The following is a 16,531-nucleotide window of genomic DNA, read 5'->3' as shown; positions in this document are numbered from 1 at the left end:
ATGTTTATTATCTGCCTCCTCATTAGAAGGTAAATTCTAGGAGGGCAGGGACCTTTGTCCTTTCTTTTTCCACGAGTGTGTCCAAAGCACGTAGAACAGTGCTGGGCACATAGAGGGAACTCAGTGAGTCTATGTCAGATGAATAGTGAGTGAAGGCTGTGATTTGGCTGTGAGAAATCCTGGCTGCAGCTCATAAATTTTGATGTTCAGTATACTCATTGTCCTTAGTTTCTCAATAGTTTCCTGGGACTTGCAGCCTCTCTCTGGATGGAGAGAGGTAACCACTGAAGGAGGGAGGCAGTCATAGTTGCAGTAGCAAGGGAGAGGCATGTGGGAAGCAATGCCCTCCTTACTTCCCATGTCACTGTCTGAAGGGGAGAATGAAGCAGCGTATTATAGCTCCATCTTTCATTGAAAGGTATGTGCTTGAGTCAGGGAAGTGGTAGAAAAGTTACAAAGCAACTTCCCACCTTTGAAAGAAAATCTATTAATGAAGTGAAATGAGGGTGTGCTGTGAGCAGAAGCATTGGGGTATTTCTGTCGTATCATTACAGTGGGTACTTGCCAGATTCTGTTTGTCTTTTCAGCAAGCTTGGTTTTTGGAGGTACTATGAATATTCACTCCTTTCTAAATCTTCAGTGACATTTTGGTGAGAAGTTGGGAGAGGCAGCACCAGGAACTTAGATGGACACTGTTTTTAATAAGAAATCTTTTCTTTTAAGATGTGTTTATAGAAGCCTTTGTCCAGAATATTGGCTGACCATTTCCAGTTCCTGAAAGATGGTTCTTTCTTTTGGTTATTGAAATGATCCTTTTTAAACACAATGAAATATATTTTAGAATTCTTGACTTTGGCTCTCCTATTAAGACTAGTTTATTAAGTGGCCTGAGAAATAGCCCAGAAGCAAGTTTGTTTCCCTGCTATACAAATGTCAGTGCTGTGGAGTAGCACTGCTAAAAAGAGCTTTTTTTTTTTTGCGGTACGCGGGCCTCTCACTGCTGTGGCCTCTCCCGTTGCGGAGCACAGGCTCCAGACGCGCAGGCTCAGCGGCCATGGCTCACGGGCCCAGCCGCTCCGCGGCACATGGGATCTTCGCAGACCGGGGCACGAACCCGCGTCCCCTGCATCATCAGGCGGTCTCCCAACCACTGCGCCACCAGGGAAGCCCTAAAAAGAGCTTTAACTATGGCATTGCTGACTGTCCTTTCAGAGGACTTCCTTCTAGAACTCTTGAAAATCACATAGAACCTTAGTGATAAGAAAATTGCTAATTATTTTTCATTTTTGATATCTCATAGAGGTGTAAATAATTTGATACATTAAGAGAAATTGTTTATTCCCTTGTGAAAAATTGAGCTTTCTTTGTGGCTGTCTAGGAAAAGATGGTACTTGAGTGCTTTTCCCAGGAATGATCTCAAATTGATTCTTTTTTCCTTTTTAATCATATTATTAGATAATATTTTTCTCATTTAACTAGGTCATTTACGAGGAGAGACCAAATTACTTAAAACTAAATCACATTTTTATTAAAACATGATGGTTTATGAAACTGACTTCTCTTAGTTTGTCTCCTGTTTTATACAAAATACTTTAGGCAGAATATTTGGTAATGGTGAAATTGACACCAGGCACATTTTCCCCTCAGCAGTCTCAGAACACCTCCCCACCTCTCCCTTTGCCAATACGTGGCCAGGATGTTTCTGGGGATTGTGAGCTGAAGGGAAACAAGGGAGATAATTTGAAAGTTTGACTCAAGGATATAAATTGTGAAATTGTCACTTTTAGTGGGATTACTCTCATTTCCAAGCAAATACGATGATTGCCCATTGGCCCACCTTACTAACCAAGGTATTAATTTTCCTCTTGGCAGAGGAAAGAGTTCTTGTTCATTCCCTTTTCTTTCCTTTAACAAGAGTTATATCATTATTCTTGAGATTTTGGTTGTAAGTTGTTGATTTTAAAATACACTTAAAAGGTGTGGCAGGGTTTCGTGTGTTGATCTGTCTCCCTGGTTAACCAAGATTTCACAGTCAGAGAAAGTTTTAAACTCAAATACCATAAACTCCTCAGCCAGGTGGAATTTTGACTGCTAGTGATGAGTTAGAGATTGGGTTTTGGGTCATTCTTGCCCTGAGTAACTGGAGAATATATTTATATATTATAAAGGGTTGAAATGTCGAACCCTTTCAAGCAGTATTATCTTAAATGGTCCTTCTATAGGCTGTAACCATCCTTTTTTTTTTTTCTCTTTAAATGTCCCATTTTTTTTTTCTTTTTGAAAACACTCAAAAGTGGTTCGTTCCTTATTTTCTACCTCCGTCTGCCTTGCTCTTAATGAAATATTATGTCATTTTTAAGAAATGCCACTATTTTTCTGGTTGTTATGATTTCACTTTTTTTCATTTTAAACTTCTGCCAGTTGTGTTTAATTTATGTCTTAGGGATGAAGTGATACAGATGTCCTAGTAAGAAAAGTGTATTAATGTTTTATTTGTTCTGAAGGAATGTTTTAAAAATGGCTTCATATTTCTTTTTTAGTTTCAAGTATTGTTCACGAATTTGTGCTTTAACAGAAATTGTTATAGTACGTGTGAGATTTAGTTTTAAGCTGCAAGAACATATGCATATTTTATTCTCCTTACATTCTTAATCTGATTTTCAAAATGATTATAAATATTGGATGTGCCTGTGACTTATTGCCAAGTAAGATCCTCCTTCCCCCAAAAGAATAAGATGCCTGATGATTCATTTGCTTCAAATGCCTTCAGAGCTTTAATGGTTTTAATATCAACAAATAAGAATGCTGAAAATATGGATCTTAAAAGCTCTTATATCTTCATGCCACATTAGGGAATGTCTCTTTTTATAGTGTTGACTTGCAAGATCCCTAAACATTTCTTAGATGGCTTGCCCATTATCCAGGTATGATGGTATTCCAAAATTTCTTCTTCCCTTTTGGTCTGCTAGCTGGCCTGTCTAGCCATATGTTTTTTTGTGTCCTTGTGTCTCCTAAAAGGAGAAGAGTATGAAGCAAAAAAAGAGAAAGCACCATATGTGACTTTCGATTTTCACTTTTTAAAATGCAAGCATTTATTATGTACCGACTCTGCAGTAGGCATCATGATACATGCTGGAGACTCAAAATTGACCTCGTTGTGATATCTGATCTTGATGGTATTTGCTTATTTATTCCTTAAATAAGAATTTATTGAGAACATATTATGTGTCAGGCACTGGAATGTAGCAGTAATAAAACAGATAAAATTGAAGCTGGCGTTCCTAATTAGGGAAACAGACATTAAACAAGCTATTAAGTTAAAAATATGTATACATGTACTAATATTGTGTGTGTATGCATATATGTAACATGTATACACATACCTAACACACACATGTGCACACAGGTTAGTGGAAGTGATAAAGAGAAAAGAAGCCAGTGAAGGGAGCTAGGATAGGGATGGGAAGGCAATCATAAGTTAGAATTTTATTTAATGTGGTCAGGAAAGGCAGGGAAGGTCTCACTAAGAAGGTGACGTTTGAGTAAAGACCTGAAGGAAGTAGATAAAAAACCTTCTTGCCTAGTGGAAGAGATAGGCACATAGGAAATCTAATTTTTATGAGGTAATAATCAGACAGATGTACATTCAGGTTATGCTGGGAGCCCAGAGAAGATTCCGCTACCCATATTCCAAGGTTCCAGGAAGACTCTTTGAGCGGGTCTCAGAGGGAGAGCGTAAGCAGAGGCATGGGGTGAGAGACGGCTACGTTATACAGGACACGATCGCTGCTTGGGCGGTTCTCTAGGGAGCCTTGGTTTTATTCTGCAGGCACTGAAGGGCTTTAAGGAGGAGACTGGCAGGGTCAGGTCTTCATTTGGAACAGGTCATTCTGGCAAAAGGGGTGGAGGTTGATTTAAGGGGACATGACAGTATAACAGAGATGGCTTTGGAAGCTATTCTAATGGTTCTGGTGAGAGATATTGGCTTAACCTAGGAAGTGGTGTGCAGGAAGTAGGGACTTAGGGGGTGTGTGGAGGTCAGGATATACTTAGGAAGTAATCTCAGCAGAATTTGGTAGTTCCACATGAGGGGTGTAGGTGAGAGGAGTCCAGTAACCTTTCTAACCTGCAGTAAGAAATACATTTTATATCTTAACCCAGTACACATGCTGTAAATACACAGCTAACTGATTATGGAATATGTTGCTGAAGCAGAGTTAACATAGAACAGTTTACCCTATTGTCTGTAGCAATACTCTGATATTTTCTATTCCATTCGATTTTGATTTCTTTAAAATGCTGACCTTGACTTGTTAAATGGATTCTGCTGAGGGGTCATGACTTGCAGAGTGGAAAACACCTGCACAGGTTTCTTTAGGTTATCTACTAATAGGACGTCCCCCTCTCTGAGTTCTTTGTGGTCGCTTGTCTCCAGACAGCTTCCGCTCAGGGCAGGGTGGGAGAGGGAGAAAGCATTAAAGGGTATTATTTCCAAGCGCCGTGCACTATAGCAACATTTCCATTGAGGAAGTAAGGTGCTGAGGCAGCTGATGTCCTCTCAGTAGGACAGTTAAAGAGCCACGCTAGTATGTCACTGCCAATTACCTAAGTAATGTATCTCTGCTGAGAAGGTGGTTAGTTGTGCTGGAAACATTTTTTATGTGGGTTTTTATTTCATGGGGGGACTGGAAGGGGAGAAAGATGTCATCTTTTCTTTTTTATTCTCTTTGCTGCTAACGTGCCTGACTTCATTAGATACAGAATGGCAGAATTTTGGGTGCTGCACTTGTGTTTCTATGTGGGAGTCTGGGTTGGGCCCAAGTTGGACACCATTGTTGGTTTTCTTTGACCAAATAACTCAGGTTTTTCACCTATAAAATGGGGGATAATACCACCTACCTGACTGGTTTGTTTCATGAATATTAAGTGAGATAACATGTAGAAACTACAGTGAAGTATAGGAAACACTTAAAGTAAAAGACCACTGTTATTTTCTTCATGTAACTAAAGTATTTTTGGCTTTAGACTACTTTTTTTTTTTTTTTTTTTGCTTTAGACTACTTTGACCATTTTAATTAGCACTAGGAAAGATCTGGAACCTTTCTGAGTTTCATGTATAGAATAAGCTAAAATCAAAATTCTTCTGTTGGTGTATGCTGAAATTTTTAACAGAGTATAAATTTCCATGAAAAATATGCATTCAAATTCAGGAAGGAAAGATACATCCAAGTTGAGATAGTTCTATAGGTGGCTTCTGAAGGACCTTGGTTCTTTGGAATAGCACACCCTGAATATTCCTGGAGTGAACAAAGCTTTTAAACAATACTGGCCTTATGCCCCCTAAATTACATATAAATGTGTATGATCTTGAATATTTTAATATCTTCACTCTAGTCTTTTGTATGGTAGGTTTCCAGTGCATTTCAGATAACTAAGTTTAAATTTTTGAATATGAGATTTCTTTGAATGATGGAAAAGTTGTGACTAAGAGATTTGATTTCTGTTGTATAGTGAACAAGTTTAGCTCAAGGAGGTCATTGGTAGAAGTCTATGGAAATAGGCAACAGAGTACACCTCCATCAGATGAATTTTACTGGGACAATTTTCACTTTCCCTTTAAGTAAAATGTGGAAAACAGGATGACGGGGCCTCATTTTCTTTTGGAAGGGGTTGGCAAGATGCTCTTTAACAATAGTCATGATGGCTATTTTTACACCAGTAGGTACTAAATGTACTTATCACCCAGAGGTCAGTCCCCAGTATTTGGGTCCAGTGGAGGTACTGGTGGTGTAAGCTAAGAGGGGAGTAGCAAGAGAGGCCTGCTGAGGACTCTGTGGTTCCTGGCTCTCTTTGAGTACCATTTGCTTTTTGATAGTTTTTGCTCTGCTTTGTAAACATGATACTACATTTTCAGCGAAGTTAGTTGAAGCAAAAATATATTTAGCTGTTCGATTTGCTTTTTTGAAAAGGGAAAAATACTGGAGCAGCACTTAATTGACCCATTTAATAGGAAGGATGAGGTAAATGTGTGTTTTACGTAAGTAAATACAGTGATCATGCAGTTAGGGATATATAGCTATGGATTTTGGGCTGTAATCTGAGTAAGAAGAGTGGTTTTCATTGATGCTGGGCTTTGAAGGGGGAGTGTCTGGTGAATGATAGAGTACATTAGAAATCAGGTCTTTTGGGGTTTGTGTGTGTTAATGGGGACATTTAAATTACAAATGAAATATTTGAAGGGGCTTTGTTTAAGTGAAATTAAAGAAATGATGGTGTTGATTAGCTCTATTCCTTGGAATTCTGTGTATTTAAGCAGTATGGTACACACTTTGTCTGTCTACTGCATGCCCAAGCATTTGGTCTGAAGACAGCATTCTTTTTCATAATGAAATGTACATTAACTATGCAGACCCTTCATAGAGCAGTGTTCTAATCATTCTCTATTGATTTATACATCGCTTCAGTGCTGCATATTGAGGGTCTCTTGTTCTGCTTTACTCAGATTCTCATTCTCTCTACCTGACTTGCATAATGCTTTGGGACCCTGTTAAATTTTTTTTTTCCTGTAGGAAGCAGTCATGATAAGGATGCCCCAAAAGGTCAGCTGTAGTGTTGCTTTTTCTCAGCTTTCTGAAGTGCAGAGGACAAATAATGGGCTTAGAGAAATGTTGTCATTGTCCGTAACTGATAATGGGTATCAGAACTTACTTAAAATTAATAAATGCTGAGTTTCCAGCTTTGGCATGAGCCTGAGTGATTTATTGCAAAATGCTGTTGCCAAGAGGATGTTTTGCATTTACCGAAGGGGTGGGGTAATGACAAGAGGACTGTCAGTGGTGCCTGGATTCCCTGCCAGAGGACCATTCTAGGCAGGGCCGTGAGCAGCCCCGTGAACAGCGGTGGTTCTTTGAACCTCGGGTTGTTGCTACAAGCTGCCCAGTACAAATGAGAATATTTTATTTTATTTTTTTTTGTCTTAATGTTAATTTGAGCGAGAAGAGATAGAGATCTGGTTGGTGTGGATGAAGAACGCCTGCGTGGACTTGAATAAATAAATCGAATCCCTTGCCCTCCACCTGTAACTTTTAGAATCTCATTTGGATTGAAAGACTAGAGCTAGATTTTACACAGGAAGAAAACTCTGCTCACCTCATTATTATTCATGGTCAGATCCCCAAATCTCCTCCCTGAAGAGATGTATTCTTCCCAGCAAATTAAAACATCCTTTTTTTCTAGAGGCCACATGATGATGGTGTCAACTATTGATGAAGATGAATAGGTAATTCTTTTCTCAATTTATACATTCCTTTCCCCCCTGCTGTTCAGGATGGGGTTTGCGCATTTAAACCGAGAGCCAATATTTCATTTCCTCTCCTCTTTGTAGGTGGTACGCATTGTGTTAATCTCCTGGCTAGGTAATGGAGGAAAATATTTGAAAATGTGATGGCTCATTATAAGGGCATTTGACATAAGCATATTTGCTGATGACGGATTGCCAATCAGTAGTAATTTAAAGGGATTCTGAGCAGTAGTTAAAGCAGAACATTTTTCTTGCATTAATCAGTTACGATCAGGATAGCCTAAATTACAAATATCTGTCAAAGTCTCTAAGTAAAATGTAGGCTTTGGAAGCTGGTTATCAGGTGCATGTACGTACATCTTATGCTTATCTACTGTGTTTCTCCCCAACTTAATTAAATTCTCATGAAAGAAGACATGGGTTAACAACTTGCCGTTTTACTTTATGTAGCCATCTACATTCTCAAAAAGGAAAAAAAGTACTTTTGAACACATTTTAGAAAATGAAAGCTGGGACTAGAATGGAATATTGACTTTCAAGATTTTCAAGATATTGGCAGTAGAAACACATCAAATTCTAATCTAAATAGGTTTGGAATGTTAATCAAGTATGTCTTGAGCAGTGTGACCTGTTACACATACTCCTTAAAATAGACATTAGTCCACCTCTGAAAATTATTGGAGTGGTTATGTTTTCATTTATGGAAAAACATCATGGATGTGCCCCAGGTGAGAAATGGTTGTTTAGAGGCGTTTTGGAGCTCCCAGAGAGATGCACAAGTACATAATAACACTTCAGTTTCATCCTGACATGCTTAATAATAAAGCAGCGTTGGGTGCAGCTTAGCAATATCCAAAGATCAGGACAGCTGTTACTGCAGAGCCACTGGAGTGTATCTGTCAGACATTTGCATATAGAACAAGGTGTTTCAGTTAATGTGTCATGAGAGTTTAATTACATCGCCTTTCTTGGGAGTTTGCTTGATTCCTGGTTCAAGAGCCTCCGGTGAGATGGCATCCTATCAATTTCTCTTCCTTTAACAGCTTTCACGTCTGTTACTGTTGAGTTCAGTTATATCTGCTCATTTCTAAAATATACGTAGAAATAAATAAGTTTTATGTATATATATATATTTTTTCTGTCCCTCTCCACTACATTCCTGAGTTAAACCATGTCTTGTTATTTTAGCACTCTGTTTCTCTGCAGAGCATATATAGATATGAGGAACTCAGTAAATGTTGTTGTTGGCTGGTAAGGAGGAATAATCCACAGATCTTCCACTGGCTGGTAGCCCCAGAGCCACTTGAATCTCAGATGGAGTCCAGGGTACTCTGTGCTTACTATGTAATGTGGGACCATTTTTCCATTGCTCTCAAAATTCTTAACTGTTTTCTACTTCCTTGTTCCTATAGAAATAGAACTTAGCTGAAAATAGTTCGTCTCTGAATCTATGTACTTTATGTTCAAGACTAATTAGGTTCTTAGTGTTTTCTGAGGTTTCACTTTCCAGAATGGTGATGTCCAATAGACCTTTCTGAGATGACGGAAATGTTCTGTACTCTGCAGTGTCCAATATGGTAGCCGTTAGCTGCATGTGGCTTTTAAGCTCTTGAAATGAGGCCAATGCAACTGAGGAACTGAATTTTTCATGTAGACTGAATTTAAATAGCCATATGTGGTTGAGGGTTACTGAAGCTTGAAAACAATTTATGTTTCTTTCCTGTTTTCTAGTTGTTCTTTGTTTCTCTCAGTGCTAGTTACTCCTCTTTCCTTCCATCTGTGCAACCTGTTAGCATTCCCTGCTCTATCCTAAAGAACATCATCTGCTTTGTATCTGAGAACATGTTTCTTGGAAGACACTGCAGAAATGATGAGAAAAATTTTAAAAAAAAGATCTCTGGTGCCTAAATCACTTGTCTGTCATTCTTTTTTTTTTTTTTTTGACAGTGTAAATACAACTGATGTAGAGAAACTGAGCTTTTCTAAAAACTGAAATATTCAAGTGAATTTTTTTGTACCAATAATACAGCAAAAAATTATTTAAACGATTGAAACAATTGAAGTGCTTCAGCTTGCTATCTTGGAGCTACAGAAAATACTTTATATTCAGAATTAATCATACAAAATAACTACACCCAGTGTAAGGATGCAGTTCAAAAATGCAGATGTTACAAATTTAGGTTTTACACAAATTTCATTTCAGTTTAATTACTATTACCGGTAAAAAGTGATGCCAGACATATTAGTAAATGTTACTTTTACGTGAATGTATGTGTGTTGTCCTCTACAATATCTGGTGTTTGATAAGAATGAAGGTGGTGTTGTCAGCTGCTTGGAAGAGAGGCTAGGTTAATATCTAATGTTATATATTATGTCATACATTTATTAAATTGTTTTTCCTCCCAGTAGATGAAGAAGTACTTACTACAGGATCCATAGACTTTGAGGATTTACAGATAGCCTGAAATTGTTAGCAAAATGTTGTATTTATCCTGCCTCTGTGTTTATTTGGGGAAAAGAGCTATTATTTTTATAGAATCTGAGAACTTCAAAGGTCAAGAGTCACTTATTTGATTAAGAGATTCCTGATTGCAGGGGCTATGTTGACTTACCCCTTTATCCTACCATTCCTGTTATAGTGCCTTAACAGGGAGCAAACATCCAATCAATATTTTTTGGATGTAATTGGAAATCATTTCTTTTGAAGTTGATGCACTGCCTTTCTTTTTATCCAAGTAAAATGATCTATGATAACTTTTATTTTTTCAATGCTTCTGGTATAAGGTTTCCACTGTTCTACCTGATATGGTGATGTGGAACACTTAATCCTAGAGGAAATAGCTCTGGGATTTGGAGGATCTGGAGAAGTTAATTTTCCCATTTCCACTGCTTGCTTTCTGTTGAAGCTGACTGATTCCACTGCAAACCTTAGCACCATCCTGTTTTAACCTTCCTTACCCTCATACCATTGTCCCTTTCTTTCCTGTCTTCATCCAGAGAGGGTTAGTGACTCAGTTAACTTTTTTTTTCAGAAGTTAAACCTTAGATTGTTTAATGAGCATGTCCCTGCTATCACTGACACCTGCAAGTAGGACAGAGGCAGAAGATGCAAAATGCCAGGAGATGAAGAATACTTTGGTAAACATGTGGTTTGTTTCTTTCTGTCCTTTAGTGAGTGTGTGCCTTGGTCTGTGCGTACTTCCCAGCCTGCTGACACGCCCATGATTTGAGCCATATTATTACTCTGCATCACTCACTGAATTACTGGTTAATAAGATAGTAAATGACTTGGAGAATCAAATGCAGTTTCTCAGGAGAGGTAGGAAGGCAATAACAACTATTTAGCTACTGAAGATGGCAATGGGTTAGTGTCAAAGGAAGGGATTCCTCCTGGAGTTATTCTACCAAATTCTTTAAGCCTTTTTTGGAAAAAGTTAGAATATGAAAAAAGAAAGATATGAGTAGTTGTTTCATAGTCTTACATTCAGGTAATATCAGCAGTGGTCCATTCCTTTTTTTTTTCCTCTGTGTTCTTCAATAGTTTTCTGAGTCATGCTGAAGTGAAAGGCCCATCATGATGATAGATGGTGTGATATATATATTTTCAAAAGATCTTGATAGCAATGAAGGAAAGTACTATTCTATGATTAAATATGACAAACAAGAAACCTAGGCTTAGGGACCCCAGGGAGTACTTCCTTGGTTGAACATGTTTTCATCCCCTCAGTTATATCTGGGCTATCAGGGTCAATGTGTAGTCCATTCCATAAAGTCACTGTGAACATGTCATTGTTACAAAATACGTACACAGGCACACATCCAAGCCAGAGGACACTTGATATATTACTTATCTTTTGCTGTGTAAGAAATTATCCCCTGCAGACTGAATCCAACAAAGCATATGAAGGCTCATACACCATGATCAAGCTGGATTCATCCCAGGGTCACAAGGATGGTTCATCATATGCAAATCAATCAGTGTGATACACCACATCAACAGAAGAAAAGACAAAACCACACGACCATCCCAATAGATTCAGAAAAGGCATTTGAATAAATTCAACGTCTATTAATGATAAAAAAAAACCAAACTCTTACCAAAGTGGGTATAGAGGGAACATATATCAGCATAATAAAAGCTACTTATGTCAAACCCACAGCCAACATAGTACTCAATGGCGAAAAGCTGAAAGCCTTCCTGTTAAAATCTGGAACAAGACAAGGATGCCCACTCTCACCACTTCTATTCAATATAATATTTTTTTTATTGACCTATAGTTGATTTACAATATTATGTTAATTTCTACTGTACAGCCTATTCAACATAGTATTGAAGGGCCTAGCCACAGCAGTCAGACAAGAGAAAGAAATAAAAGGTACCCAAATTGGAAGGAAAGAGGTAAAATTGTCATTATATGCAGATGGCATAGTACTGTATATGGAAAGCCCTAAAGACTCCATACAAAAACAATTAGAACTGATAAACGAATGCAGCAAGGCAGCAGAATACAAGATTAACATACAGAAATCTGTTGCATTTCTTTACACTAACAATGAAATATCAGAGAAAGTGAAAAAAAATCCTTTAAAAATTGCTTAAAAAAGTACTTAGGAATAAATCTGACCAAGGAGGTGAAAGACTTATATGCTGAGAACTATATAACATTGATAAAAGAAATGGAAGATGATTCAAAGAAATGGAAAGATATCCTATGCTCTTGGATTGGAAGAATTAATATTGTTAAAATGGCCATACTGTCCAAATCAATCTACAGATTTAATGCAGTCCCTATCAAATTACCTGTGATACTTTTCACAGAACTAGAACAAATAATCCTAAAATTTATGTGGAACCACAAAAGACTCAGAATTGTCAAAGCAATCCTAAGGAAAAAGAACAAAGCTGGAGGCATAACCCTCCCAGACTTCAGACAATACTATGAAGCTACAGTAATGAAAACGGTGCAGTACTGGCCCAAAAACAGACATAGGGATCAATGGAACAGAATAGAGAGCCCAGAAATAAACCCACACACCTACGATAAATTAATTTTCAACAAAGGAGGCAAGAATACATAAAGGAGAAAAGACAGTTTCTTCAGCAAGTGGTGTTTGGAAAGTTGGACAGTGCATGTTAATCAATGAAGTTAGAACACTCTCTCACACCATACACAAAAATAAACTCAAAGTGGCTTAAAGACTTAAATATAAGACATGACACCATAAAACTCCTAGAAGAGAATATAGGCAAAACATTGTCTGACATAAATCGTAGCAATGTTTTCTTAGGTCAGTCTCCCAAGGCAAAAGAAATAAAAGCAAAAATAAACCAATGTGACCTAATCAAACTTAGAATCTTAGGCACAGCAAAGGAAACCATAAACAAAACAAAAAGACAACCTACAGAATGGGAGAAAATATTTGCCAACGATGCAACAGACAAGAGATTAATTTCCAAAATATACAAACAGCTCATACAGCTCCATATCAAAATAAATAAATAAATAAACAACCCAATCGAAAAATGGGCAGAAGATCTTTCTTCTTGGAAAATAGACATTTCCAGACGTACCTGGAAAATAGACATTTCTCCAAAGAAGACATACAGATAGCCAACAGGCACATGAAAAGATGCTCAATATTGCTAATTATTAGAGAAATGCAAATCAAAACTACAATGAGGTACCACCTCACACTGGTCAGAATGGCCATCATTAAAAAGCCAACAAATAACAAATGCTGGAGAAGGTGTGGAGAAAAATGAACCTTCCCTTACAAAAGGGAGTGTAAATTTGTTCAGCCACCATGGAAAAACAGTATGGAGGTTCCTCAAAAAACTAAAAATAGAAGTTTCCATATGATCCTGCAGTCCCACTCCTGGGTATATATCTGGAGAAAACTCTAATTCGAAAAGATACATGCATCCCAATGTTCACAGCAGCACTGTTTATGATAGCCAAGATATGGAAGCAACCTAAGTGTCCATTGACAGATGACTGGATAAAGAAGTTGTGGTTGGAATATTACTCAGCCATAAAAAGAATGAAATAATGCCATTTGTGGCAACATGGATGGACCTAGAGATTATCATACTAAGTGAAGTAAGTCAGAGAAAGACAAATATCATATGATATCACTTGTATGTGGAATCTAAAAAAAAAGGAAATTATTTACAAAACAGAAACAGACTCACAACATAGAAAACAAACTTATGGTTGGTTTTCCTCCCAATGGGAAAAGGGAGGAGGGATAAATTAGAAGCTTGGGATTAATAGATACACACTACTATATATAAAATAGATAAACAACAAGATCCTACTGTATAGCACAGGGAACTATATTCAATATCTCATAATAATCTCTAATAGGGCTTCCCTGGCAGCGCAGAGGTTGAGAGTCCGCCTGCTGATTCAGGGGATACGGGTTCGTGCTCTGGTTTGGGAAGATCCCATATTCCATGGAGTGGCTAGGCCCATGAGCCATGGCCACTGAGCCTGCACGTCCGGAGCCTGTGCTCCACAATGGGAGAGGCCACAACAGTGAGAGGCCTGCATACCGCAAAAAAAAAAAAAAAAGGAAAAAAAAAAGAAAAAAAATCTCTAATAGAAAAGCATCTGAAAAAGTATATATATATACAACTGAATCACTTTGCCTTACACCAGAAACACAGCATTGTAAATCAATTGTACCTAATTTTTTTTTAACTCCCAAACTTAGCTGCCTAAAAAACAAAACACAAGACCAAACCCGGTGAGTTATTACACCCAAAGTTTTTTGAGTTAGTAATTCAGGAGCAGCTTAGCTGGGTGATTCCGGCTTGGGCACATTCATTGCAGCCAGGGCTACAGTCATCTGAAGGCTTGACTGTGGCAGGAAGACCCACTTCTGGGACTTCCCTGGTGGTCCAGTTGTAAAGAATCCGCCTTCCAATGCAGGCGACAAGGGTTCGATCCCTGCTCGGGGAACTAAGATCCCACATGCCACGGGGCAACTAAGCCTGTGTGCCACAACTACTGACCCTGCACACATCAATGAGAGAGCCCACATGCCACATACTGCAGAGCCCACACGCTCTGGAGCCCATGCACCACAACTAGAGAGAGAACCTGCATGCTGCAACTAGAGAGAAGCCTGTGCGCCACAACAAAGAGCCCATGCCACATGAAAGATCCCGCACGCCTCAACTGAAGGCCCCACGTGCTGCAACTAAGACCCAACGCTGCCAAAAAAAATAATAAAGGAAGACCCACTTCCAGGGTGTCTCTCTCAACCTGCTGGCCCATTGGTGCTGGCTGTAGTCTGGAGGCCTCAGTTCCTTACCACAGGGGCTTCTCCATAGGGATGCTTGAATGTCCTCATGACATGGCAGCTGGCTTCTCCCAGACGAAGTATTCAATGTATGGGAGGGGAGGAACGGATTGATGGACCAGTGGGAGAGATGAGAGGAGAAGGAGAGAACAAGGAGAAACTCACAATACCTTTTATGGCCAAGTTTTAGAAGTTTACACACCATCATTTCTGCCCTGTTATGATTCTTAGAAGCAAGTCATTAAGTACAGCCTACACTGAAGCAGGGAGTGTTATCAAGGTCTACCTCTTAGAGGGAGGAGTACCAAAGAATTCCTTCCTGGGCACGTAATAAAGCTACCACATCTGAGCAGCTGAGAGTCCCTTCTTGGCCTTAGTGTTCATCCCTATACTTTGATTCCTTAGACCTGCTTCTACTTCTAAGCTCCTCTCAAGTCTAAGATCCATCCTGGAGGGGCTGTTTCATCCTGGAGGTCTGCTTTGCTAGGAGGAGGCTTAATTTCTTCAGAGGCTTCTGAGTGAAACATCTGTAAGACAAACCTTTCTCTTACTAATACTGATCATTTCTCACAACATAGCTTCTGAGTCACTCTCTCTTGACCTTGTTCAATCGAAGGACCCTTCAGGAAAGCTTGAAGCAGATGTGGAAAGCAGGGAGTGAGTGGATAACAACCTTTTCCTGCCCTTTACCCTGTCCTGCCATATGCATTTGAATTAGGGTTCTCCAAAGAAACAGGGCCCAGTCAAATTGACATATAAAATGAGCATCACAGCATCCTTTTCTTTAGGAACAGTTTTGGACTTAGTACCAGGAAGCACCTGTGACTTGTTCCAACTTAGAATGGGCTGCATTGTGAGTCCACAGGTCCTCTCAGAGCTCATTATGCTCTGTGAGGGAAGCTGACATTCACCCACACATTTTTACTGAGCATCTACCCTATCAATTAAGCCTCAGTGGCTTATAGCACAAAGATTTATTTCTCGCTCATGCTTCACAACCATTGGGGGTTTGCTGGGGCTCTACTTGTATTGTCTGGGATAGGCTGACAGAGCAGCCTCGTCTGGAGCAGGTGGTCGCTGAAGCAGGGTTAGACGAGTGCTCTGGAGGGTCTCACACCCCCAGTTAAGCGCTTAAGCTTGCACGTGACACATACCGCTTTTCCTTACTCTCGCTGGTCATATCTTGTCACGTGACTCTATCCAACCCCAAGGGGCAGGAAGTGCAATATTGTTGTGTGCCGGGAAGGTGGAGAGCTCAGGATGGTCCATGCAGCGCTAATGGTCACTGCCCCTACACGCCAGGCACTCTTCTAGCCTCTGGGCTTTCACCAGGGAAGGAAACAGATCCTAATCTCTCCCTTCCTGAAGCTTCTGTTCTAATGGGCAACAATAAGCAATCAAGGACGTGTCGATAGGTGCTGTGGAGGAGAATAAAACAGGGAGAGGGTGAAGAGTGTATGTGTGTCCGTGGCCGGGCGGGTGCGGGGGGCAGCTCTAGATTCTAAAGGTATTTTGGGGAGGCCAGAGTAGATGGTCACGACATTCTCCTTCAGTTTGAAGATGCTGTGACAGGTCTGCCTTCTTACTTTTTTCGATTGTGGTGAACTTATAGCTACTGCCAGGCCTGTGGCGTTGTGAGCATACCATATTCTTAGGCTGCTTACAGATAGATTTCATCTAACTTCTCTGACCTTTTACTGCAACTTGATTATGTCCATTGTTGATGAATACATTTTTGTTATGAAATATTGTGACTGTATAAGATTCTGAAGTGTAAGAACTCTTTAAAGATTTTAGGTAGATTGTTTCCCTCTTTTAAAGCAGTTATTAAAGTCTTGAGTTATTGATACCTTCCTTGTCATTTTCCTGTAGATTTTCTTTTTTCTTGGTTTAATTAGCTACGGTGATGAAGCGTGATTTGTT

At 39.2% G+C, this 16,531-nt stretch overlaps 1 protein-coding gene across 1 annotated transcript in view; it reads left to right on the top strand.

The window, feature by feature from the left end:
- LOC113617682 (microtubule-associated serine/threonine-protein kinase 4-like) overlaps positions 1–16,531 on the top strand; it is a 201,455-nt gene that overhangs the window by 138,075 nt on the left and 46,849 nt on the right. The window lies entirely within an intron of this gene.

This window comes from Aethalodelphis obliquidens, unplaced genomic scaffold, assembly GCF_003676395.1.
Source record: "Aethalodelphis obliquidens isolate GAN/ISIS:26980383/991018 unplaced genomic scaffold, ASM367639v1 scaffold4, whole genome shotgun sequence".
Classification (NCBI taxonomy): Eukaryota; Metazoa; Chordata; class Mammalia; order Artiodactyla; family Delphinidae; genus Aethalodelphis; species Aethalodelphis obliquidens.
The sequence above is the reverse complement of the archived record's forward strand: the minus strand, read 5'-3'. Positions and strand labels throughout refer to the sequence as shown.